The sequence below is a fragment of the Crocodylus siamensis genome, chromosome 6, assembly GCF_052110815.1.
Source record: "Crocodylus siamensis isolate JL-2025a chromosome 6, ASM5211081v1, whole genome shotgun sequence".
Taxonomy (NCBI): Eukaryota; Metazoa; Chordata; order Crocodylia; family Crocodylidae; genus Crocodylus; species Crocodylus siamensis.
The window spans coordinates 7,749,887-7,774,607 of record NC_143400.1 but is presented as its reverse complement, the minus strand read 5'-3'; the positions used below and the strand labels follow the sequence as shown (position 1 = coordinate 7,774,607).

The 24,721-nt window shown below is 51.0% G+C and overlaps 1 long non-coding RNA gene across 1 annotated transcript in view; it reads right to left on the bottom strand.

The window, feature by feature from the left end:
• Positions 1–6,197: 6,197 nt before the first annotated feature.
• The window catches only part of LOC149860846 (uncharacterized), a 69,008-nt gene continuing 50,484 nt past the window's right edge, over positions 6,198–24,721 (bottom strand). Inside the window, exon 3 of the long non-coding RNA XR_016443281.1 lies at positions 6,198–6,435. This is a non-coding gene — a long non-coding RNA (uncharacterized LOC149860846). The remainder of the gene's footprint in view (positions 6,436–24,721) is intronic.

Below are 24,721 nucleotides of genomic sequence, written 5' to 3'. Positions count from 1 at the left end.
ACAGTCACCGCAGGGGGTGGGGACAGTGGTTTTATATTGAGGATGAATCAAGAGGCATTTAAGGCACGTATTGATTCCCACCTGCCCCACCCACCGGCCAATCGATGTTCATTTTTTTGCCCTGATAAATATCGAGCTGGGAGGAATCGTTAAGATATCGACGGAAATGTTAGCCAAATAATTGCCCGAAAATTCATGCCTGGGGAGGGGGGATGTGTGTGTAAGAAATGCTTCCACTTTATAGGACTAACCCAAGGCTCTTCAGAAGGAACTCAACACTGGGGTCCAGGGAATGAGAGGTGTTGGGTGACATTCTTGCGAGGGCTTAAAGGATTTGGGGTCTTGATTTGCCTTTCCAGAAGTGACTTAGGTGCTGAGATAGCTTAAGAGAATTATAGAAAAGTAGGCCTGGGAGGAACCTCAGGACAGCCCACACTGCTCAGCCCTATCTAAACCACCCTAGACAAGTATTTACTTTCAGTGCGACTGAGGCTCTTCCGTGTCTAAGTCACTCGGGGATGTAGGACTGAACTTACTAACTCAGTTAGGCCTGGCATCTGACGAACTGTTGCTGAGAGGGCTAGGGGGTTTAGACACCTGGATACCTGCTAACCTTGTCCAGCTGCTTCTCCCTCTGTGCTGTTCAGCTCTGACGTGTCTGTAATGAGCAGCCCTGTCTTCTCTCAGCCTCCCCTTTGCAAAGCTAAAGAAGCCTCACTTTTTGGGGAGCCTCTCTTCAGATTTGGTAGACCTCCCCCTGATCATCCTAGCAGCCTTAATCTGGTTGGACTCCGTTTTGCATCTCCACACGAGTCCTTATTGGATGGTGAGGAACGTGCCCTGTGCTGGGTCAGTGTACAGCACCATGCACCATGGGGCTGCGGTCTGTGCCTGGAGCTATACAAATCCTATACAGTGCAAGCTTCACATCCCATTCAAGACAGTGCCTGGTGCAGTCCTATGCTCCACTGTTTATTCCTGCTGCTCACAGAAGCGCGGAGACTGCAGATCAGCCCACAGCCCGGCGGGTCCAGTAGCCCTCAGGGAGGCTGAAGAAAAGGTCATCAAGCCCCTTAATGAACAGCTCGGGCATTAATTGCCCATGGGGAAGATCTTTCTCCCCTCACAGCATCCTGCGGCTGCGAGCAACAGCCTGTAGGAACAGCCCGAGGCGCTACATTACGGAGCGTGGAAAAGGTCATCATCATTAAGACTAATTTTTATTTATAAAGCACCGACCGCCCCCATCTCCGCCGGCCGAGTCGCCAGGGGCTCCCTGCAGGCAGCTAAAAGCCGCTATTAAAAAAAAAAAAAAGACTCTCCTGGCAGTAGAGTTCACACCGTCACCTTTCCCAGCGCCGGGGATGGATGTGTTCACGTGCCCCGTCGGCATGACGGAGATGGGGAAAGGGAGCTTTGCTGGAGGTAAGGGTCTTTGTATTTGGGCTCCCAGATCATGATCAGTGAGCCCCTGTGCTGCAGTCTGTGGGCTCTCTGGCCCCTTTTTAATGGCACGTCAGTGCTGTGGGCTGACAGCTGTCCAGGAGATTTGGGATCCGCCAATCTATGTCTTACCTGCATTGCAGTGGCACTGACAAGCCCCCACCTTCTCGGTGCCACTGTAGGATAGGATGGAGGATAGGGCTGTATCATCACCATGCAATCCTGAGGTCATTGCTGAGCAACAAGGCTCTGCCCGGTCACCGGGAAATGATGCACATTTGGGATGTGCCCCTGAATCCTTTGGGCTGGGGCCTGAAGGCGTGTGGGTGGCTGTGTCATGCACAGACCCTCCCCACCGGGCAGCTGTAGGCTTCCATGGGCAGGGCTGGGACTCGGACCCACATCTTCATGGCCACAGCCTGACTTGTTCCCGCCCCATCGCCCATCCCTGCCTACATGCTCCAGGCTCAGAGCCGCGGGGTCCCAGCACCCCATCCCGCCCTGGCTCAGCCCTCTCAGCTATAGCAGAAGGCCTGTGGGCCACGCTGTGTCCTGAGCCAGCCAGTCCCTGCAACGGCTCCTGCCTTCTTCCTGCAGTAAAGCCTCCCTTTAAAAACCAGCCCATGGCTTTGGATGCTGCAGCGAGGGGTCGAGGGACCTTTCTGCGCTACCTGCAGGATCCCAGCCCTCGATTTCTCCATTAGACTCCATCTCTCTCCCCCCTGTCTCCCTGCCTCTCCTCCCTGCGATGTGCCCGGCATACAGACAAGGGTGATTTAGTCTGCGGAGCTGGCGAGACAAAGGCACAGCCAAGCTGCAGGGGCTGGGGAGGAACTGGGAGAGGAGACAAGGTGCAAAGGTTTAACAATGAGGTAATTAACTAGAGAAACAGCCTCCCGAGGGGCACGGCAGCTTCTCCATCACGCGGAGTCCTTAAATCAAGGCGGGCTGTAATTCTCCCGCGCCGCGCTCGGCTACGACTCGAAGCCCTGCTTTATTTGCCGAGTGGGACGGGGGGCCTGGGGGGTGAATGGTTGAAGGTTGAGTAGGGGCTGGGGGTGGATTTAGGGGGTGCCTTTGAACCCTTCGTTGCCTGTAGCTTGCCCCCCCTTTTTCTCTACCGGCAGTGGCGGACGACACTGTGTTCTCCAGACCCCCTGCTTTGGCCACGAGAGGGAGAAATGTGGGATCAGGAGGAGAAGAGCCTTTTACCAACAGTGGGGGACCCTGGCCAGGCCACTCTGACCCCCTTTCTGCTCCGGCACCCCTCCATCTGCCAGGCACTGCCAAAAAACCCAGTGTAGAAAAGCGAGCAAGGGCACAGAACAGGTGGCTTGGCAATGTGGTCCCCCCTCTTCATCGCCATGGGCCTTGACAGGCTGGATGCAGGCTCTTTCAGCTCACAGGTGGTAGGTCACCAGGGCTGAGCTTGAGGTTGCGTTGTGGGCTTTGCTTTCAGGTGGGTAGGAGCATCCTCACCACCCTGCATCCATCTTCCCCTATAACCTTGAATGCCAGGGCTTCGGCTTCAGAAGAAGCCTTGGAGCACAGCTTGGCACATGCCTGGTTCATAGGGTTGGGAAGTCACTGATATGCAGGCTCAAGTCTCCTCTGGGAAAGGGGACCTTATATCTGGGTCTCCAGGCTCCTGGACAAGTGCCCTAATGGGGTGGCTACTGGAGCTAGAGCAATAAGGAAGCCTCAGTGCTCTACCCAGCTCCTGCAGGGGCTTAGGTCTGTGTGCACAGAGCAGACCATGTACCTGGCCAGCTTATGCAGCTAGAAAGCTGCCACTTAGGGTGTGTCTACATATGCCTGCCCTTAATGCGCATTAAAAACAGTGAATTTAGGCTATTTGCATAAATTTGATACCTGCAAATGCAGGCACGAACAGTTGAAGCGCCTTTAGCCCCAAGTCAGTCCACGCACAGCATTAATGTGGTTTAATGCCCACAGATGCAGATGCCTGCCTAAGCCCACTTAATGCGCATTAAAATACTACTCATTAAATTTAGGTGCACCTACATGCACGTGTAGGCATGCCCTTAGATGCAGAAAGGGAAATAGGGAGAGACACAAATTGGTCTTCATCCAGTCAGCCAGTGATCATACAGCTTGGGTCTTCCAGACCTACTGGAGAGGGCCAAAGGGCTGTATTAGGGGGACAGTCCTGGATGGTGGGGGGCAGATCACAACATGCACAAAGTGGCTGGGTGTGTCTCTATTTTACTCAAACCACAACCAGCGTCTGCAGCCTCCATCGCTTGTCCTCCCTGCTGCAAAGTGAGGGAAGAACTGGTGTGGAAGCGATTTTGTTCCCCTGTAAAAATGAACTGGTTTACGGCTGTGTTTTGCTTGAACGTGCTCCAGCAGCCCTGAAGATGGACAAGGAAGTCCTGGCAATAGTAACTGGGTGCTGGTTCTTAGAGATCCTTCTTCAGCAGTAGGTCTCAAAGGGATTTGCCAAAGAGATTGGTGCCACCAGGCCTATTTCACAGGTGGGGAAACCGAGGCAGAGAGCAGAGGGCCACCAACCCTACAACCAGCCTCCAAGATCGAAAAGAATCTTGTTTTACCTGTTCCTGTAGTCCAGCTAGAAGTTGCCCCGTTCAGGAGCTAGTTCCTAAACCTGGAGAGATCCCTTGAAAAACCCAGTCTCAGTCTGAAAGCCTGCAGGGAAACCCGTACGACCCGTGCAAGCAAGTGCCGTTGGCACTGGTGGCAGCTGGCAAGGGAGCTGTGGTGGCATCCAGACCTTTTTACGGATCTGATCTCATTGGTGTAGCTGCGGCTGGAAGCTCCCAGTCCACAGGTGAGACTCTCCCAAGTGGATGATAATGTCGCCAGTTGGTCTGATCTAATGGAGGCCAACCTTGTTGGCAGGGAGGCCATAAATTAAGCCCTGTGCCCTCCGTGCATACCGCTTCTTGCTCAATCTGCTTCTCTGCTTGCTGCTCCCTGCCTGGTACTCCCTATCCCACCTGCTGCTCTGCTTTCTGCTCCCTGCTCTGTGCCCCCTTGTCCCATCTGGAGCTGTGCGCCCTGCTCCATCACCGATCTGCCGCACACCACAAGTTGGCCACCTTTGGTTCAGTCCCATGAGATGCTGCCGTGACGGTGGAGGCGGTTCGTGTCCGAGAGAGCTCAGATCTTACAAGATCCATGGACAGGCAGCAATGGGACCATGCCCACAGTTTGCTGCTTAACTGGGGACCTTTGCAAGGCAAGGACGAGCAATAGGGCTGAGAGTCTGACTGGCAGGTGATGCCTCTGGGCCGAGAGCAGCTCTTTGTCCCCATCTGGTGGCACGAGCCACGTGCATCATGAGGCTCCACGGGCCCGGTTTTCTGGCTCTACGGGTCCAGGCTGACCCAAGTGGGGGCGTCCTTCCCTCTGCAAAGCCCCCACACCCGTGCCGCAGCGCTGAGCAGTGCGTGGGGCCGCGTGGCTTTGCGAGCCCTGTCGGGATGTAACTCAAGTTTATGCCTCCATAAAAGAAGCACCGTGTGAATTCCGTGCGCCTCCATAATATCGTTGGCCTGGAAAATTTCAGGCATCGAATCGCTTTATAGATCCCGGGCACTTAACCAGACCTGAGCTTGTGGGGGGTGGGGGGAAGGGAGGGAGGTATTGGGGGGGGGGGGGGCAGAGATGGACAAGCAGAGAATTTGGTACGGATGCTTCTGGGAATGGATTCCATGGCTACGGTTGCCTGGGAAACCATCCCCCCCACATCCTCTGCACGGGAGAACTGGAAGTGAATGACAATTTGGAAAAGCAGCAGCAGAGAAGAATCTAGGAGGCCTTAAAGAAGATTGATAGGAAAATCAATGCGTCATAAAAACCAGGTGACTCGGCCCTCCTGGAAGGAGGGCGGGTGATCACCCCCACAAGCTGGCCTGGCTTAGCAAACAGGCAGCGCCGTCATTGCCGGGTGCTTTTCTTCCACACCGAGTTTAATTCACACCACCTGCCAAACTAACAGCCCCGCCGCCCCATGCCCTCCCTGCCTGCCTCGATGCCAGGGCACTGGCTCTGCATGTGCACAGTGTCTGCATGCATGTCCCTGTGCATCTATGTGTGCATGTCTGTGTGTCTGTGTGCGTGCGTCCATGTGCATGTGCCTGTAGGTCTGTGTGTGTCTGTATGTATGGCTATGTGCAAGTGTGTGTGTCTATGTCAGGTGTCTGTGTATGTATGGTTATGTGCATGTGTGTGTACATGTCTATGTCATGTGTATGTGCCTGTTTGTATGTCTATGTGCATGTGTGTATATGTCTGTGCAGGTATCCGTGTGTGTATATCTTTGCTCATGTGCATGTCTGTGCATGTATGTCTGTGCCTGTGTGCTTCGGTGTGCATGTTTCTGTATGTGTATGTCCATGTCATGGATCCGTGAGTCTGTGAATGTATGACTATGTGCATGTGTGTGTGTGCCTGTGTCTGTGTGTGTATGTCTATATTGTGTGTGAGTGTCTGTGTGTATGTCTTTGCGCACGTGTGTGTGTCTGTGTGCAGGTATCTCCATGTGTATATCTATGCACATGTGTATGTCTGTGCCTGCGTGTATCTGTGTGTATGTCTGTGTGCATGTGTGTACGTACCTGCGTGTGTACGTCTGTATCTACAATTGTGTCAACCACAGCCCAGCCAACACTGATCAACAGGATTAAGTCTCAAGCAGGTCATTTTATTTTCACCCCAAGGCCTTTGGGAGAATCGTATCCCCTAAATAACATCCCCTTCTCTTTCTCTCACCTCCCTGCTGCCTCCCCTGTCATCCCCTGGTATTTAGGATGGGAGTGCATTCTTGTAACGGCCTTTTTTGCCATTCCCCACTGGTTACAGGATCACTGGGGGATACGGTGGGTTTTGCTGGCAGCTGGCCGAGGCTCCTAAATTCACGGAGTGGCGGTTGTGGGGGAATTGCGCCGGGCTCTTCATCTGCTTTCTGCACTGCAGCACGGTGCTCCGTGGGATCGTATAATAGCCCTGCAGAATGGGAGAGCATAAAAGGGAAAGAAGGGGTTGGGCAAGGTCATTTGCTCGGGCGGTAGGTAATCCCATTTCAGGCCAATCTGTCCCTCCGGACATGTGAATGGTGGCTGTTCGGTTCCCCCCCGCCACCTCCCTTGTCCTGCCTGATCAAAATACATAAGCTTGTTGGCAAGGGAGCAGCAGCTGCCAGGGGTCTGGGGGGCCAGGACACCCCCGCAGTGATGCACCTGCAGGCTGAGCATGTGCAGCCGGGGGGCAGGGCTCCCCTCCTTGCTCCGCGATGCAGGTTTGGTGTGTGCACCCCTTCGTGGAGCATTTGACGGCCGCCCACTGCCACCCACCCCCATCTGTCCATCCCCCTACAACCCTGGTATCTACCTATCTGTCTCTGTCCCATTATGCAGCCTCTCAAGGGCAGGACACGAGTCTGAACAGGGCTCCCACGAGCCCATCTCAGCCCCTTCTTCCCTGGAGTGCTGGGGGGAACTGTCTTTGCTCCGGGGAGCTGGGTTTGAAGACAGATCCTGAGCAAATGGCAGGAGACTCGGGGTCTGTGTGCCCAGTGGGTGGGACCACAGCACATGCTGGCCAGATCTGGGTTAGCAACAGCAGCAGTATAGACCTGGGCTGATTGTCTAGGCAGCTGGACCTACCTTAAGGCTGGCTGATGAGCTCTGCCCTAGCTAATTAATTGACTGATTAGCTGTTGGAGTGCCCTCTATCCATTTAGCTCCAGCTATGAAGCAACTGCAGGCCAGCCAGCCATTCAGACCTGGCCCCTGACTGTCTTCTGGATGGCTGGTAACTCTGCATCTGCTTTCCAGACCCTGCCCCTGCACTGCGTTGTGGACTCGGTCCCTGGATTTCCCTCCAGACCCGGTCATTTAACTCCCAAGGCATGACCCAGCCCCTGCCTTCACTCAGCAACCTAGCCATTAGGCTTGGCTGCCTACCACTGAGTTCCTTTCCAAGCCCCCACCCCAGGGCTCCAGTGCCCCCTGCTGGCTGCTGGGAGTGGGTGCAGGGAGGACAGCAAGGGTTAAATGAGTAATTTTGCATGTGATGGGAGCTGCTAGGGATCAGGGGAACTTTGGGACGTGCTGCTGTCCCAGTGCACTTGGATGAGGGTATAGGATGGTGGTAGATGAAGAAGGGCATTTGTGTCTGAAAGCTTGCAGAGAAGAATGTTTCCAACTATTTAGTTGCTCTAATAAAAGAGATCAACCTTGTCTGGGATGGTGTTGTCCATCTGCAGCTGCTGTGGGCCATTTGCAGGGACTCAGATCCTATGGTTGCCCGTGTATCTTTGGAGGCGTGTGAGAACTTCCTCCCAGGCAATTTTTTTGTTTTGTTTGTAAAATAAATGTGTGTGTGTGTGTGTGTATGTATATATATAGATGTATGTATGTATATAGATGTATATGTGTGTGTGTGTATGTATTTGTGTGTGTGTATATATATATGTTGAGAAGGCAATGATCAGTGACTAGAAGGGGAGTATGAGGGAAGTGTGTGTGTACACACACACACACACGCACACCCCTTCTAGTCCAGGGGCGGGCAATTATTTCCGGTAGAGGGCTGCGTACTTGGTTTTGGCAAGCTATCGAGGGCCACATGACAGGCAGCCAGGGGCAAATAAATACTAATTTTCTAAATTTGGGGGGGGCCCCATGGGCCGGATAGAATGGGCTGGCGGGCCGCATCTGGCCCGTGCGCCACATTTTGCCCACCCCTGTTCTAGTCATTACCTTCATAACCCACCACAGGCACCCATGCACTCGTTACAGTTCTCACAACTGTGGAAGGGCCTCGTGCACACCCATCCACAAGGCATCATTAACCCTGTCAGGGTTTAAAACTCAGTTCATCCGCTGTCGCTTTTGTTGGAGGACCCATTTCTTCCAGACCTTACTTTGACTCTCCAGCTCTGTCGTGCCGCATCTCCAAACCTCCATCAGCTCCTCCCTGCCATCCCCTTTCTGCAGAGGGCATGCACACTCCGCTTTCTGTGAGCCTTCAAGGTAGCACAGCACTTCTTGGAAGATTAGGAACTATGAAACTATGAAACTCCCAACCCCCCTTTGCCTCCAAGGCTGTGTTATGTGTCAGCTCACCACGCTCTGCCCCAGAGGTGGCTGCATTTCAGGGACACTCAGCAAGTGATTTGCAACGAGCCCTGGAAGGCCAGGGGCCGTGCGCATGTGAAATATGATCGTAAAGTGTCACTTCATTTGGGATTCGTTTTCAGGCAGCTTTTCCGCTCTCTGCCTCCCGAGATGGGAGGATTTTTGCAGCCGGTGGCAACGAGGAATTTTAAACCTCCCTCGTAATTTTTCGAGATCTCACTCATTTCAATTGTCACTGCCGCAAAAGCCCCGGATTGCTTGCTCTGCTGAGCTGGAGACCTGGTTCAAATCTTTGGAGGTCTTAGGCTTCTTTTGGCTTAGAGAGAAGACACAGTCCACCTCTGCCCCTGAGAAGGCTGCAGGAACTGGAGTCACAGAGATGAAAAGCTCATTTTGGGGTGAAATCAGGCGTCCTATTTTTTGCCAGCTCTTTTGGGAGTTGGTTGAAAAATTGTTGAAAAGGGGTGGAAAAATTCCTCTGAAATGCTTCTTTTTCGGTTCATATATTTTTGGAATATATGATGGCGTGTTTTTTTTTTCCTTGTAAAAATCTCCCCTCTGAAAGGATTTGCAAAATTCATGGTTTTGGCCCTGTGTGTATGGTGGGGGGGAATGGATGGCAATACATGCTATATTGTTTGCTTTATTCTTCCACTGAAGATAAAATGCAAGGTGAGATTATTTGGATGTTAGTACCGGTGGCGCACACAGGACCGAGGTGTCAGAGATGCCGTGTGCTGGGCAAACGTAGATCAACATGTCCTTGCTTCAAATGCTCAAAATCTAAGTGGTTTTTTTCCCTTCCCTGATTGTGAATGGGTTGCTCAAATCTGCTACCAGAGGCAAGCATTGAGGAGATTCAAATCTGGACATTTAGAGCCCCTGGGATTTAGATGTCTCACTTTCATTGGCTTCAATTGGGATTTAGGCGCATAAATATCTGCGGCTATAGGTGGTCATCTCATTAAGGGAGCCAGAACTGCCCTGCTGCTTTGTTTGTACAGCAACAAGCCGTTAGGCTGTGATTCATTAACAAATTACTAGATGCTACTAGAATAATGATGGCAGTGGTGATACCATGACATTTAGACTGTTTCATGGCTTGCTCTTGGTCTCCGACAAGAATATGAGATTCATTGCTTTCTCATAATGACCACAGTGTGCAGATGTGCGCACAGACACATGTACATGCCCACTCTCAGACATTTTCAGTTTTCGAAATGAGCACTTCTGGGGCTTTTTAAAATGGTTTCCCCTCTTTGTTCCCCTCTGCAAACTCCACATGAAACTCAATTTTCTTTTTAGGGGAAATGGCTGGGTGTTTTATCAAAACACAGGTATCGGTGGAAAATGTTCAGCTGGCTCTAGAACAGGCCAGGTCCCCAGTAGTTTCTCCAGAAAATGGAAGAGGAGACATTCTCCCTCCGGACAGGCTGCATTATGTTCACTGGGGATAAGACTCGCTCATGCGGGGTGGCTTTTAAAGCGGCTGTTAAAATAGCTCTTGCCCGCAATGAAAGGCTTCTCCGATGCATTTCTGTGAGTCACTGCCAACCCGGCTGATTTTCCCGGACCGCTCAGGCCGTGACGGTTTTCAGGGCCTCGCTGGGACAGAAAGGAAGAATGCGGAGCTGAGCTGCCGTGGCGCGACCATTTTGTGCCGCAGCCGGGTTATAAAAGGGGGCTGGAGTTTAATAAATAGCTAGAGGCCTAGCAGCTCCTAGGAGCTAGGACTGCAGCAAAGTTCAGCATCTCTGAGCCTGCCGTTTTAATGGAGCGGTAACAACAGCTACCTTTTACACCAGGGCTATCACGTACTTCTGTGAGCCCACGGGATCAAGCCCTGCTCCTGTTGAAGCTAATGGGGTCCTGTTGATTTTTGGCTGGAGATGGTAGGGGACCCACCCGGGTTTCGATGCCCTCTAGTGGTCCTTCTCAGGGTAATACCTCAGGAAATGCTTATGGGTCAGCGGTTCCTCTGGCTGGATGCTGCCATCTAATCGCACAAGCAACTCTCCCTGGCATCACGGCTTATCTAAAGCATTGGCTTGCTGACTCCTTATCACTGTAATTCATGATATAGTTGCACAATGCACTTTGCGAGGTGGGGGTGGGGCTGTTGTTCTTTTATGCCCATTTCCCAGATAGGGAAACTGAGGCGCCAAGCAGGGCTGGATCCAGTAAAGGCCTTATGCCCATAGAAGTTGGGTGCTGAGGCCTGGGAGTAGGATGCCGAGCCCTGAGTGAGGTGTTTGGCAGCATGGCCTTCTAGGGGAGATGGATCCCGAATCAGGCACCCTCTAGCTTGTCCCCCTTCTGGCCCTTTGCTTCTTGGCTGCCCCACGACCCTGTCTCTTGAAGAAGAGGTCTGGAGTGTGACCTCGTGTGCTACTAGCTATAGCCCTCACCTGGGAAATGGGAGTGAGTTTAACTCCCTTTGGGCTAAGAGCCCAGACTTCCCGCACGCTGGGGCAGCCCTCAAACTACACGGCCATTGAGCCAACGGATGGGCCAGCACCTGCACTGCCCCCTCGGAGACCCATTGCGCGCCACCCCCCAGTAGGGAGATGAGGAGCGGTAAAGCAGACCTGAGCAGAGAGGACTGGCAGACACTGTGAGGCATGGATGTCCAGATGCTCCTCTGCGCTTAGTGTTTTCTGTTGGCTACGACTAGATGTCTCCAGGCTTATACAGAGTCTCTAGGTACCTGAATCACTCTGTACAGGGAGCCTAAGTGCTTAAACTGGTCAAGCCGAGGCATGAACACCACGTGCTCCCGGAGGCTGGGGGAGGATGGTGAGCTCCCGCAGGCGGTGGCAGCGCTGTTGGCGGTGGGAGCATGGCAGCGGCAAGCAGGGAGCTCCCACAGGCAGCCACGGCACTGTCGGTGGTGGCGGGGGGGGGCAAGCACCAACCAGTGGTCTGAGGCCACCTGCAAATGCCACTGGTAGTGTTGGCAGTGGCCAGCAGTGATCGCTAACCGCCTGTAGACAGTGTCGGTGGGAAGGGAAAGGGTGACAAGTGGCGACCGCCAGTGCCTTTTTGCGGGGGGGGTGCACTGCCACACTCAGGGGGTGCATGTGCACCCGTGTGCATCCCCTACACATTGCCAGTGAGCTGAGGTGTCCTCCAGAACGGGAGCGTGATATTCAGGCGCCGTCGTGATGAAATGTAGGTCTCTACCAGGCCTGCCTGGAGCCCTTCAGCGCATGCACTCACGACTTGACCATGTTTCTACAGAAAACCAGCTGTAGAGCAAGGATTTGAACCTCAGCTTGGCCACCTGGGTCTGTCCGTCAACTGAGAGGCTGCCCCTTTTCTCTCTTAGGCAAATTCCCTTGAGTAACCACCTCAACGTTTGGCTCCACATTTCCACCACAAGGCAGAATTTGGAGCTATTGACAACGTGGTGCCTCGAAAGCCAGGTGAGCCCGTGGCTACCAGGCCACACACCATGGCTGCTGCGGGCTTGGTGGCATCCGAGGCTCTGCGCAACCCAGCGGCTGCCCTCGCTACATCACTCGATCCCCAGGGCTGTTGTCATGGGCACGTTTCGGATCTGAGGAGGCCGGTGGCATCCCAGGGAGGAAAAGCCCAGGGTATTTTTCACCCCAGTCAGCTAAAAGCTACAATGGGAGGAGATTAGTTCCACCCGCCAACGCAACAATAGGGAGAAGAATGCGAGCCAAGCGCGCCTGGAAATGAATATTTAACAGAGAAGGGAACTCATTAAGATAGTTTGATTTTTATCTCCATTATGGGCCATTAAATTGGCAACAGGTCACCCCGAGTCAAAGCGGCTGAGGAAATGAGAGTGCCTGGCAGAAAGAATTGCTCCGTGAAGGATGAGGCGGCACTGGACGAAGGCCGAGGCTTAGAAACCCAAGGAAAACCAGGCTGTTGCTTTCCCAGGCTTTGGTGCTGAGTTATAATTCGGTTCTAATCCTGTATCTGCCACGGACGAGGGCTTCGGCTACTTAAGCTGCTTTGGTCATGCCAAATAGGGTCCCCCCGAAAATGCATGCATGCCTGGGTCCCGCTGAGAACACATGCATACCTATGTGGCTTCTACCTGTTTTTCTGACTTTGCATTGCTCCACTGCTCAGGAAGGGCATGAAGTGTGCCGTGGGAAGGCAGGAGCGCTCAGCTCCACGGGGATCTGGGACAGAAGTTCAACAAACTGATTTAAACCAAACCAGTTAAGTCTGATGCTACATCCATCCCCGTTTTTCTTAAACTGCTTTTGGCCATTCTGAAAGTGGTTTATGCGCACTGAACTTCTGTTGTGTTATGGATTTGAACCGGTTTCCAATCACTTGTACCGGTTTATGTGCAACTTCTGTCCCTAGCCCAACAGGCCTCCTGTTGGCTGCCAGGGGGCAGCAGAAGCCTTGTTACACACAACAGAAGGGCCAGCACTACTGGCAGAAGATGGGGGACCTCTGGATGGGGGTGGGGGGAAATGCACCCATTACCATACGTTCTCACATACAACGTGCCCCAGAATATAATATGCATCTCATTTCTCAATGCCACGATGAAGCAAAAGTGATCTTTCCTTATAGTAAGTAATTAGATGCAACAGTGGGGGAGCAGAGCCCGCTCATTGTTGTGACTCCCTGCCAGTTGCCTGCAGGCTTTCCTGTCACTTTTGCCCATAACTGGCAGAAACTGCTCTCACCGTATTTCCCACATATGATGCTCACTGCAATTTCCAGTAGCTGTTTTAGGGGAAAGTGTGCATTGTGTATGAGACTGTATGGTACTTTGCTGGTGAAGCGATGGTCCATAACCCAGGCCCTGAGCAAGCAACATGCTGTGTGTAGCAGCTTACTCTGCTTTCCTTACAGGGCACAGACTGCCCACAAATCCCAGGTTAAAGATCCCCTGGCAGTAGGATTGCTGTAAGTCAATTGTGTATAGGGAAGCTGTGCTAAGAAGTGGGAGACATGGGTTCAACCCTCTTCTGCTAGGCTGCAGATGCTAGCACGCAAGACTAGAATGGAAAGGACTGGGATTTTATTCATTTCTTTGCCACTTGCCTGGTGGCTGACCTTGGAAAAGTCACCTTACCTCTATGTGCCTCAGTTTCCCCATGTATAGAACTGAGAGGATGGCACTGATCCTCCTTGTGGATCAGTGGAGGGCCTCCTTGGGAAGCCCTTTGAAATATTTTGCCGCAAGCACTATATTCAGGCAACCAAACGCTCTCCTCTGCGTCCTTTGAGTTCATTTGGGCTGTGAATCACTTGGCACTGTTTTGGACTTGGCTACTGAATCAGGCCACCAAAACCTTCGAAACGGGGAGTAGCAAATAGCCAAAGACTAACAGCGAATAATCAAAAGGAAATAGAGCTGGGGTATCTGTGCAAATAGGTGCTGCCTGTGCAGTCATGGCAAGAAAAATCCGTCCTGGGAAACCTCTGTGAACTGTGAATACTAAAGAAATCTGAAATAAAAAACACTTTGGCCATCCAGCCCCTCAACAATTTCCACATGAAACTTTTCATGCACAGTTTGCTCATAACCTAGAGATTTTCTATTATTTTGCAAGGTTTCCTGCGACATTTTCTTCATCTACATCGGCAGCACAAATGGCACGTACCTAAAGCCCAGATTTTGGCAAGAAAAAACAGCTTGCAGTGGAAAAAGTCGATTTTTTGGACAACAAACTGAGCATAAAAGTATGACAGATCCCTGGAAATATTTTCCAATTCAGGAAGTCCTTTCTCTGTATTGTGAGTAGTTTTGCCAGTGAACAATGGCGAGTGAAGTGTTCTGCTATATTCGGCCAGCTGACTTTTCTACCCTAGAAGCAGCTTGCTAGTGTAGTCGCATGGTTACACATATACGGGCAAGCCTTTGCAGTGCAGAAGGAGCTTTTAAAGGCAAAAGGATCACTTTGTTCAATACAGCTTTCATTTCACGAGTAACTTACACTATATGGTTGTTATAGTACATCCACATGGGGTGCCATAGGAATTTCATTTAAAAAAATAAAAATCATGCATCCTAACCTACCTTGTTATACACACAAAGGCTTCCAGAATCAACCTGCCCTTAAAATGGCTGACACAGAGGATGGAGACTAAGGTATAAGCCATCTTTATCCTGGTATAACTGTCTCCACGCTTGGGGGCTGCAATAATATAATTAAATCTGGAATTATTCCCGAAAGAGAAACAGTTCTGCCCATGTGAAATCCCTATGGTGAACATCCCTGGGAAACGGGTGCTAATCTTGGGTTGATTCAGAAATCAAAATGAATTTTGCTTGCTATGACGAAGTGACTTCCCTGCCTGGGTTCGGTGACAGTAACGCCAATCTCCAGCTTCTCAGATTAGTCGTAGCCTCAGTAGCGGTGGTATTTCGATTTATATTCTACCCTATCCAGAATGGCTCAGAGAAGCTTCCCATACACGCCAAACACCTTGCAGGTAAGGAGTTCAGCCGAGCCAGATTTGGCTTTTCTGTAATACGGCTGCAGTGTGAAGTCAGTGTGAAGTCAGGCATGTCTAAAGTGTCCAGTTTTTATATGGTATTCATTCAAATAACAAAATCAAGGCTGCATCCCTAACTACAGGTGAACGCAAAATCATTTAGTAAACCAAACAACATGCATCTTACTAGCCTAAGTCATGCATGGCTCTCATCCCTGCGGTATCTGTGTCTCTCCTAAATGGATTTTAGTCTCCCCAGATCTTTGGTGAATGAGGAATGAACTAGCCCTACTCCAGGGGTAAAGGTGGATGAAGTGAGGTGCCCAAGGTCACAGAAAACATCTGTGTCGGAGCTGGCCGCCAACGTAGGGTCACTGGACTTTGTCTAGCTTCCTTTTCTGACTTCTCTGTGAGGATCTTGATGTTTTTCAGGGATTAACCCATAACACATTGGTTCTTAACCTCAGCAGACTCAAGCGTCACCCCGGCCCCACCCCCCCACCTTGCTTTCATTACCTGGAAAATACTAGAACTGCTGCGGCAAAGAAGTCAGATGGACCACAACAGGGCAAAATGGTTCAGATGCTAGGTTCCTATTAGAAATCATGGGGTTTCTCTTGTGAATCATGGGTAGGTAGTTGTCTGCCCATCCAATGGGGTAGTATTGAGAGGCAAGCTATGGCACCCTGAAAAGGATCTCATGGCACCCCAGGGTGCTGCATGGTTGAGCATCACAGACCGGACAAGTGGAGATCAGGAAGAGACTTGATGTTGGGGCTGCTACGACGGGGTTTCTCTGCCCTGCACAGGACCACTTGGTATGGACCACTGTCAGGACAGCACCCTGGGTGCAGATGGACCTCAGGTCTAACCCAGTCTGGCAATTCCTCTGAACTGCACATCGCTGCCTTCTCTCAGCAGAAGCTAATTTACTGCGAGGCCTCGCGCTGTCTCTGGAAGTCCTTGCTAGACACCGCGGAGAATGTTTTACAGATCAATAACCGATTCCGTGTGCTCCCTTTGCGCCAGCCAGGTTGCTACCTTGAGCATCGGGAAGCTGCAAGTGCAGGTTCCCATGGCAACGGCAGAAATCTGCATTTCCTCCCGTTTCCACGTAAAAGCTGCCATTTGTATGCAGGAGGGCAAGCGGCGGCTCTGAAATTCAAGCAGAAAATTAAAAGCCAAAGTCAGAAGCGCAGCTCCGGGCTTGATTATCTGGGACGGGGGAGAACAGCACAGTGCTGCTGTTATTTAGTGGCGCCCTTCTGCAGGCTTTGCAGGGAGGAAGGACAGAGACAGAGCAGAAGGAAACGTGAAGAGGAAAGGGATGGGAAGGACACGGTTTCTGCCATCCAGGGAAATTAAACCTGGGGGAGATACCTCTCTGATCTTAGGAGACAGACGCACAGAAAGGAATAACTGATCAGTTCTGGGAGGTCTTGTTCAGACAGAGATGTAAGTAGGTAGATAGGTAGGTGGGCAGGCAGGCACATTCTATGTATCTGTCTGGATGCACGGATAGATAGAGTGTATGGGAATGAATAGATAGATAGATAGATAGATAGATGACAAGTCACATCTGTTTCCATTCACACACATCTGCTTGCAGAAGTAGCCCAGTCCTGGCACTCCGACAAGGCTTGAGTCTTGTCACCATCATGGGGGACAGGAAAGACGGGGCAGAGCTGTGTTGGACCCCACCTGCCTCTGAGCTGGTTTTGGGTGCTGGTGTTGCCTGAGCCCAGAGCAGGCTATGAGCTTGGAGTTGCTGTGTCAGGTGGGTGTAGGGGCAGCATTAGATGGAGAAGCTCCTTGTGCTCTTTCATGCTGGGACTGACCCTGTTCATCCCCTGGGTGTCAGATGTATGGGTCATATCTGGCCTAAGGGACTGCTTATTTTGCCTCTCCAGGCTAGAAGAGTTGGGGATAGGGCTAGGGGCATGGCTAACCACATAACTCAGGACCTCTGGGCTCCAATGGACATAGCTGCAGGCAGCAGGAGGGGCAAATGAGGGCTGTGCAGATACAGCCCCGACTCTCTCCACTGACACTTGGTCTCCATCACCATCCCCAGACCTCTACTGCCACCCCTGGACCCCCAACACTGCCATTGGCAGCTGAGCTGCAAATCTGGTCTAGGAGAAGCCCCCATGGTCTAGAACTGGCCTGGGGCCTGGAGTTTGACATCCCTGGTCCCAGAGAGCTGACCGCAGGCTTCAGTGGAGAGACAGGGGATTGATACTGTCAGATCCCAATATAGCTGCTTTGATTCACACCCCGCACTGGGAACGGCCCAGTGGTGCTGCACCTATGACCTTTCACACCAGCAGCTGATAAGGTCCCCCTAAATGTCCATGCAATGGAGGGCTGCACCAGGCTTACGTTGTCTTCAGTGCTCCCCCACTTCCCTCCCATAGCTTGATTGTAGGGAGCTGGTTATGCTTAAATAACACTGGCGTGGGAATTCAGGGCATCAATTGCCACCCATGCCTGCCTCAGTGTCTCTCATCCTGCAGTGCCAGTGTGAACAACGCCCAAGTAGGGAAACCTGGAATGGAGCCACAGGGGGGGAAGGGGAAAGCAGCAGAGAAAGGAGTCTGTCAGGCCTGGGGGGTTTGAGGAATAGCCCCCACAAAACTGTCAGTCTTGGCCCCTCCGTGCCCTGGTTTCTCAGCTGGATCTGGCTCAGCCTGACAGTGGCCAGATCCTGGCAGTGTGGGAGGGGAAGGTGGGGAAAGGCTATCGATTGAAATGAGGTCACTGCTAATGAGCCACGCACATACTGAGACCTTCTCCCCCACAACAAGTCTGCACCTGCCGGTGTTGTGCCGCGGCTCCTGGGAGTGGAGCTGTGGAGCCAGAGCAGCTATGATTTACTCACTGCTGCTCACTCCCGAGACATCTGCCTCTTATCGAGGCTTTGCTCCTTTGTCCTGCTCTCTCTCCCCTGGATTTCAGTAGCAATGGATTGTTGCATGCTGAGCAGCCCCCTGCATAGATAGCTTCAACCCCCCCCGAGCACACATGCATTCGGTTTTGTTCTTGTCATAGCCTCTCAGCGCCAGGCCATCCACCCAGCAATGAGTGACAGAGGAGCTGAGAAACAGTACGGGGTGGACAGGGATTGATCCAGATGGGGTGGCAGTGATGTGGCCGCACCCCCCTTCAGATTGCATCACATCCCAGGGGCTTTTTTAAGTCTCCAAAACAGGTAAAAATTCCCCTCCGTCCTCAGAAGCAGGTCCCCTCCCTTCCCCCAGTTCACCTGCTCACCTGCTACTATTGCTTTTCCCACTGCCCGGGGAAGCTTCAAGGCTGCCCCTGGGTGGGCTCAGCTGGGAACAGCGACAGCAGCAGAGAAAATGTGTTGGCAGGAGGAGTGGGTTCCCCTTCCCGTGCCTGGTCCTGGAGGGATCAGGCAGGGTGGAGGAATGCACCCCCACCTATCTCCGCTGCTACCACTGTCCCTGTCCCAGCTGAGCCCAGACCCCTCATAGTCCTGCTGGAGTGGGCAGGAAGGGCATTGAAACTTCCCTGGCTTGGGACAGTGGGGAAAGCAGTAGCAGCATCTGGGAACAGAGGGGAAGCAGGGCAGGGGGGTGGGGAGTTCCTGCTTACTTTGGGGACTTAAAAAAAGTCCCCAGAGGCTCCAGTGTTGCCATCAGTACACTGGTGGGGAGGAGGCTGGAAGCAGGGTGCAGCCCCCCCTGCAAAGTGGGTGGCTGCCCCTATGCCCCCTTTTGCCAAATCCTAGATCCACCCCTGGGGCAAGACCACTGGTTGTCAACTTTTTAGATTCGAGGCCCCCCTCTTTAGGCTTGAGGCACCCCTCAAGAAAGACCAGCTTTTCTTTGTTTTCACTCATTTTTCAGCTACAGAAAAATAATAGAGCAGCGTTTCCATTGCAAAGACCTCAGAAAGACCACAGCAAGCCAGACTGCATTTAACACTATGGATTCTTATGTGAAATCTCTGGGTTTGTCTTGCAAATCACATTTGCTCGCCTAACAGTGCTAATATTATGTAGCATCCTATGCCCCCTTGGTTGAAAGTCATTGGGTTAGACAGATAAATGGGTAATACATAGGGAGAGGGAGAGGGAGCTATGTAGGAAGTTATAGACACACCTATATGCAGAAGACCATGAAATATGGGAGAGGCAAGTCTTTTTGTGGGTGATACCTTTGATTGGGCCGGTGCCACAGGTGGACAAACTTTTGATTGCACCAATTTAACAGCCTTGCAGACTGTTTTAGACTTATCTGGGCCTGCTTTTTTCTGGGACCTGAAGAAGAATCCCCAAAGCTTGGTCCAACAAGATATAACCCATGAGAAACCTGGCCTCTCGCATAGTTCCTGGATCATCATGGCTGCAGCATCCCTCCAGCGCTACCGCAGGTCTGTTATGTGAAGGCAGAGAAAGTGTGCACGGGGTTACAGACTAGACTAAGGCTAGACAGAAATGCAAGGGGACAGACACTGTGGGGACACAGACAGCAAGGAGACAGGCACTCAGCGAGCAGGGATGATTGAGTGGCTAGCGCCTCGCCCGAGCCATCCTACTGCGGGGCCGGAGGGTGCCTGGCTTTCTTCAGAGCCCGGTGACAGCAGCGTTTCTTCCGCGGTGACTTGTTTTACAGACAGGCCCTTGGCTCTGTGGTTTTCCAGGAGTCTCAGCTTCTCCGCGACTCCCCAGAGGACCTGGCTGTCTCCTCTCACCTAATGGCTGCAGGAGATTCCATTTCCCCGGGCGAGTGATTTTTGCTCTTGCCCGACGTGTGTCTGGCTCACTGGAGCCGAGACTTGGGAAGCAGCAGCAGCACGCACAGCCCAATATGGACACTGCAGGGGCTGCCCTCAACAAGGCCTCCAGCTTTAACAGGCTGAGCTATTTTGCACCTCAAAGGTACCTTCAGCCATCCGGACGCATCTGTTTCGTGGAAAGATTCCTGGCTGCCTTTTTAACGGCGATGACTTTAGCAGGCTCCTGATTTCTGTTCCAGCAGAGCTGAAAGGCCGCAAAAGAGACCAGACCCCCGCTAGGCTGGGTGACGCATGCGCCCTCAAAGGGCTCGTGGCTGGGTGGGAGGGGAAACTGAGGCACAAGTCCCAGCCAGCTCGGTGGCAGAGCGGAGAACAGAATCGATGTGGTTGCTGCACCTAATTGCTCCTCCTCCCTGCCTTCCACTCTTACAGGGCTGTGTCAGTGTGACCGGGGGGTTTCTCTCCGCATGCTGATGAGCACAGGATTAGGCCCTACCTTCTGATAGGCATCAGGGTAACCTAGACTCCTAGCTCAGTGCTCAGAGCTGGAATAATAACGAGACTAATTAGTGATGATATTTTCCAAGCACTGAGCAAACCCAAGCCAACTGGGGTCCAGCATTTGTGGGGAATTTTAGTATGTCCAAGGAAATAAGAATTGGGAAGGATTTGGGGTCTGGAACATGGACATGCTGAACTGCGACTGCATCAAAACCTTTTGTTGGTTGTTCCAATTTTTTTTCCATTCAATATTAACTTAATGTTAAATATGCGCTACTATTATTATTCCAAGACCTTGAATAGCCTGCCATTGGAGGTGGTTCAAGCACCTACTTTGAACGCCTTCAAGAGAAATTTGGATGTTTATCTTGCCGGGATCCTATGACCCCAGCTGACTTCCTGCCCTTCGGACGGGGGTCTGGACTTGATGATCTTCCGAGATCCCTTCCAGCCCGAATGTCTATGAAATCTATGAAATCTCTAATATTCAATGGTGCGTGCTATTAACAGGGTAGGGCCATTATGGTGCCTCACTGCAGTTCTGGAAGTATGAATCCAAGCCCTGCTGTAGATTGCTGCCCCCAGGTGACCCAGTTAAAACTTGGGTTGTTCAGGCTGGGGAATCAAAGACAGTTGGATACCATGCCATGCACATGCCATTGGCTACAGAAGTCAGCATGACTCAGCCACACTAGCCACAAAGGACCATTCAATGTGGTTGGCCCCCGGACTTTATAATAGCAATTTGCAGAGTAAAGCATTGGAAGAGGTTACCCAGAGAGGAAACCTTGGAGGATTTTAAGACTTGCCTTGGCTGGGATGATGTATTTGGCTGGTCCTGCTTGGAGCAGGGGGTTGGACTGGATGTGACCTCCTGAGCTCCCTTCCAACCCTCATTTTCTATCAATAATGACATTATCTCAAGTGACTGGAAACAATCCACTGGAAACCAAACCTTCTGATATGGTTGAAATGAAGCATTGCAACATTTTTATATTCACAAGCAATTGTAAGTCATTCCTGTCCCTTCTCATTTGTTTCAGAGGTGTGAGGGTAGGTAGAAAAAAATTAAAATGGACCCCAAACTTTGGAGATGAGCAAAACTGAGGTTTTGTGAGATGCGTCTGTTTGTGGAATTTCTGTATTATTAACTCCAGGCACTTAGAAATCCTGCAAATGTTTTAAAGAAATTATTTGGGTGTGTTGGTTGCAGCTGTGTTGGTCTAAGGACACAGGCAGACAAGGTTCTTTGGGTAAATGCGATCTCTTTTATTAGACCAACTAAATAGTTGGAAAGATTGTTCTTTGCAAGCTTTCAGGTACAAACACCCTTTGTCAGGCAGAGGGAGAGTCAGTTGTATTGTGCTCTCCCTCTGCCTGAAGAAGGGTGTTTGTACCTGAAAGCTTGCAAAGAACAATTTTTCCAGCCATTTAGTTGGTTTGATTAAAGAAATCCTGCAATTCTATGAAAAACAGTGCTTTTCAAATTCTTCTTCTTCATCTTGTGCTAACATCCACAGACTGCCGTCTTTCATCAGGGATAGAAAGATCACTCTTATTCCACAGCGATTGCACTCCAAGTATATTTGCTTTTTGGTGCTTGAGCCATGTCCACTTTTCCCTGCAAGCACAAAGGCCATCAGCTTGGTTTAAAGAAATGAAAGGAGGAAGGTTCCTATCTTCACATGACTCCAGAAGCTGCAGCTTTAAGCAATGAACTCATGAGAGCTGGCAGCACCATTGTGCTGTGAGCTGCAATTGGGGTTGGGTTTCTAAATGCCCTTGTCACCCAACAGTTTCTGATTGTGCTGAAATCTGGGTTTTGAAGGCCTGGGCATGAGCTGTCATTTAAGCTCTACACATTGAGGTCTCTTTGCCTTTCTTAATAGTTCAGTCTTTCTAGGTCCTGTTTTTGGAAGGAATTTTTCTTCCCTGCGTGATCTGTATCAAACTCGAAGGACGTTTAACTGAAGATCAGTCTTGCATATACGTGTCTGCATCCTGTGTTGTTGACATGCTCCTGGCAGCCGTGTTTTATGTAATGTTTCACATCCTGCTTCGACATAACTTGGCAAAGAGGCCACATTCTCATTAACGAGGGCTCGTTTCTTTATGGGGGGGAAGACAAAAAGTTGCAACCTCCTGTCTGCTGTCAAGGAAACAGAATTCATGGCAGTTGAAAGAGGGTAGGGATGACTCAGGGTGAGATGTCAACACAACAGAAAGCTCTCCTTGAGAAGAAAAAAATGGAAACATCCTCGTGGCATGGTGCCTTGCACTCGTTCTGATTAAGGGCCGTCCAAATAATTCTCTCCTTGACAAATACGTGGTACTGGCGAGCGTGGTTTTAAATGCTCACCTAGATCAAGGTTCAGCTGATGAAGCAGAAGGCACTCTTTCCAGCCCTGTCCATCAAGAGAAGTGACAGGCAAAGACCTGAAAGGACCTGAGAAAGGAAATGTCTTGCTCTTTTGCTTGCCATGAAAAAGCTTGAGAACACACGCCGATGTGCTCCCATCAGCCTGAGTCTGCAGAGAGCCTGAAACAACAGCTCCAAGTTGTATGAATGAAATGACATCTTCTCAGCGGACACCCCACTAACACCAGTTCAGCAGAGGACAGCAGGAGCCTGAAGTTTTGGGCTTCAAGGTCTGTTTAGACGGTTAGCCATGTGGCCCAAAAACTCAGCAAATTTCAGGGTCTTAGGAATAAAAGGAGGTGATAACTCCTTCTGCTCTCAATGGCGCTGCCAGCCCCGCATGTCCTATCAGCTCTATAGAGGCAGACGGAAGAACTGGTGGGTTGGTTCCCCATGAACAGAATTGCCCATGGCTTTTGCCACCACAAGCAGAGAGAAGTTAGCTGCCTTAGTCAGGCAGATGGCAGGGAAGATATACATCTCATAGATGAACTAAATAAGATACATATACAGCCCAAGCTTTCATGAACTCAGGGTCACTTCTGTCTTGTCCCCAGAAGCAGAGGAAAGCCCAGGCATGGCTGTGGTGACTTCTTTAAAGCTGTAGGACACAGAGGGTGCATCTGCATGTTCATTAAGGTGCCGTAGTTACTGTGCATTGAGTTTAGTACTTGGATGACCAAATACTAAATCAGTGTGCAGTAACTTGCGCTAACTCAGTAGCGCCGGTGCATGGTTTTTTTGGACATTAACTGTGCAGTAGCTTAATACTACTACACAGTAATGTATTAGCACAGGTTTTGCCCGGCACGTTACTGTGCAGCCTTATTAGGCTACGGAGCAGTTAGCGTCTTGTATAGACACACCCAGACAAACCCTGTGGTGCTCTCCTGATAACTGCCAAGGAGTAGAGAATCTTCCTACAATTCTGGCTTGGATTAACCAGAAGGCAGGGCAGATTTGCACCTAGTAGACTGACTAAATCAGAGACGCATAGCATATGCTTCTGTAACCTGTGGGCTTACTTCATCAGACGCTGGATTAAGCAGTTGTGGAAGTAACCGTACGAGAAGCTATCCTGACACACTGATGCTTGGCCGTGATTGCAAAGCACCAAGGGCTGATGGGTTCAAATGTCCTCCAGTTTCAGGCCTGACTAGGTGATCGGATATAAGAGGGAGCTGTTCATCTCAGGAAAAAAAATTTCGGCAGAATAAGCCTCAATGTTGCTCCAAGGGCAAAATTACAATCAGGGCAAGATTTCCCATCATTTCTAATCTTGGGGTGTGCAATGGATCTGGAAACAAGACAGAAGAGGCTGTTTCTCTAAAAAAAGGATGGCTGGCTTATCTCACTAGGGATAAATTCTGCTCTCTGGTTAGCTAATGGCCTGGAGAGTCATTTCAAATGGTAGCTATATCCCTCTGTAGCTCCACATGCCCAAACCCAGCAGACTAGCACTGTCAGGCGGCGTGTTGAGAATAAGCAAGCAGCAGACTAGTGCTACTGCATGACATTTGCTTTTCTGTCCCAGGTGACTGGAGAAGTCCTTCAAACAAGATGCTGAGATGCAATAGTGAAGTGCATAAATACTGGGCTTTATTGCTCACGGGGAAAATGTTCGTATCAGCGTCCGAGTCACCTACATTCAAAGATATTAAGGAGAAACAGGACCATTATGATCATCTGCCTGGCATAACACAGGGCATAAAACCTCACAGAGGAATTTCTATGTGAAGCCCATAACTTCCACTGGAGCTAGAGCAGGTTTTATGCTTCTGAGTATCTAAGCTGCTTTTTGAAATGGGACCTTGATTTCTGAACCACTTGGCACTTCTGAAAACAGTCCCCTGTGTGTGTGGATAATTTGTTGGTGGGGTGTGGGTGCTACTTGTCTCCCTGGGGACCCAGTCTGCAGAGGCCATGAGTGTGTTAGGGTCTCAGCTTGTTTTAGACTGAACTGAAGCAGATTATATCTTTCATTCAGGAGGTTCTGGGGATGGTCACCTCCCCAGCAGGCAATACG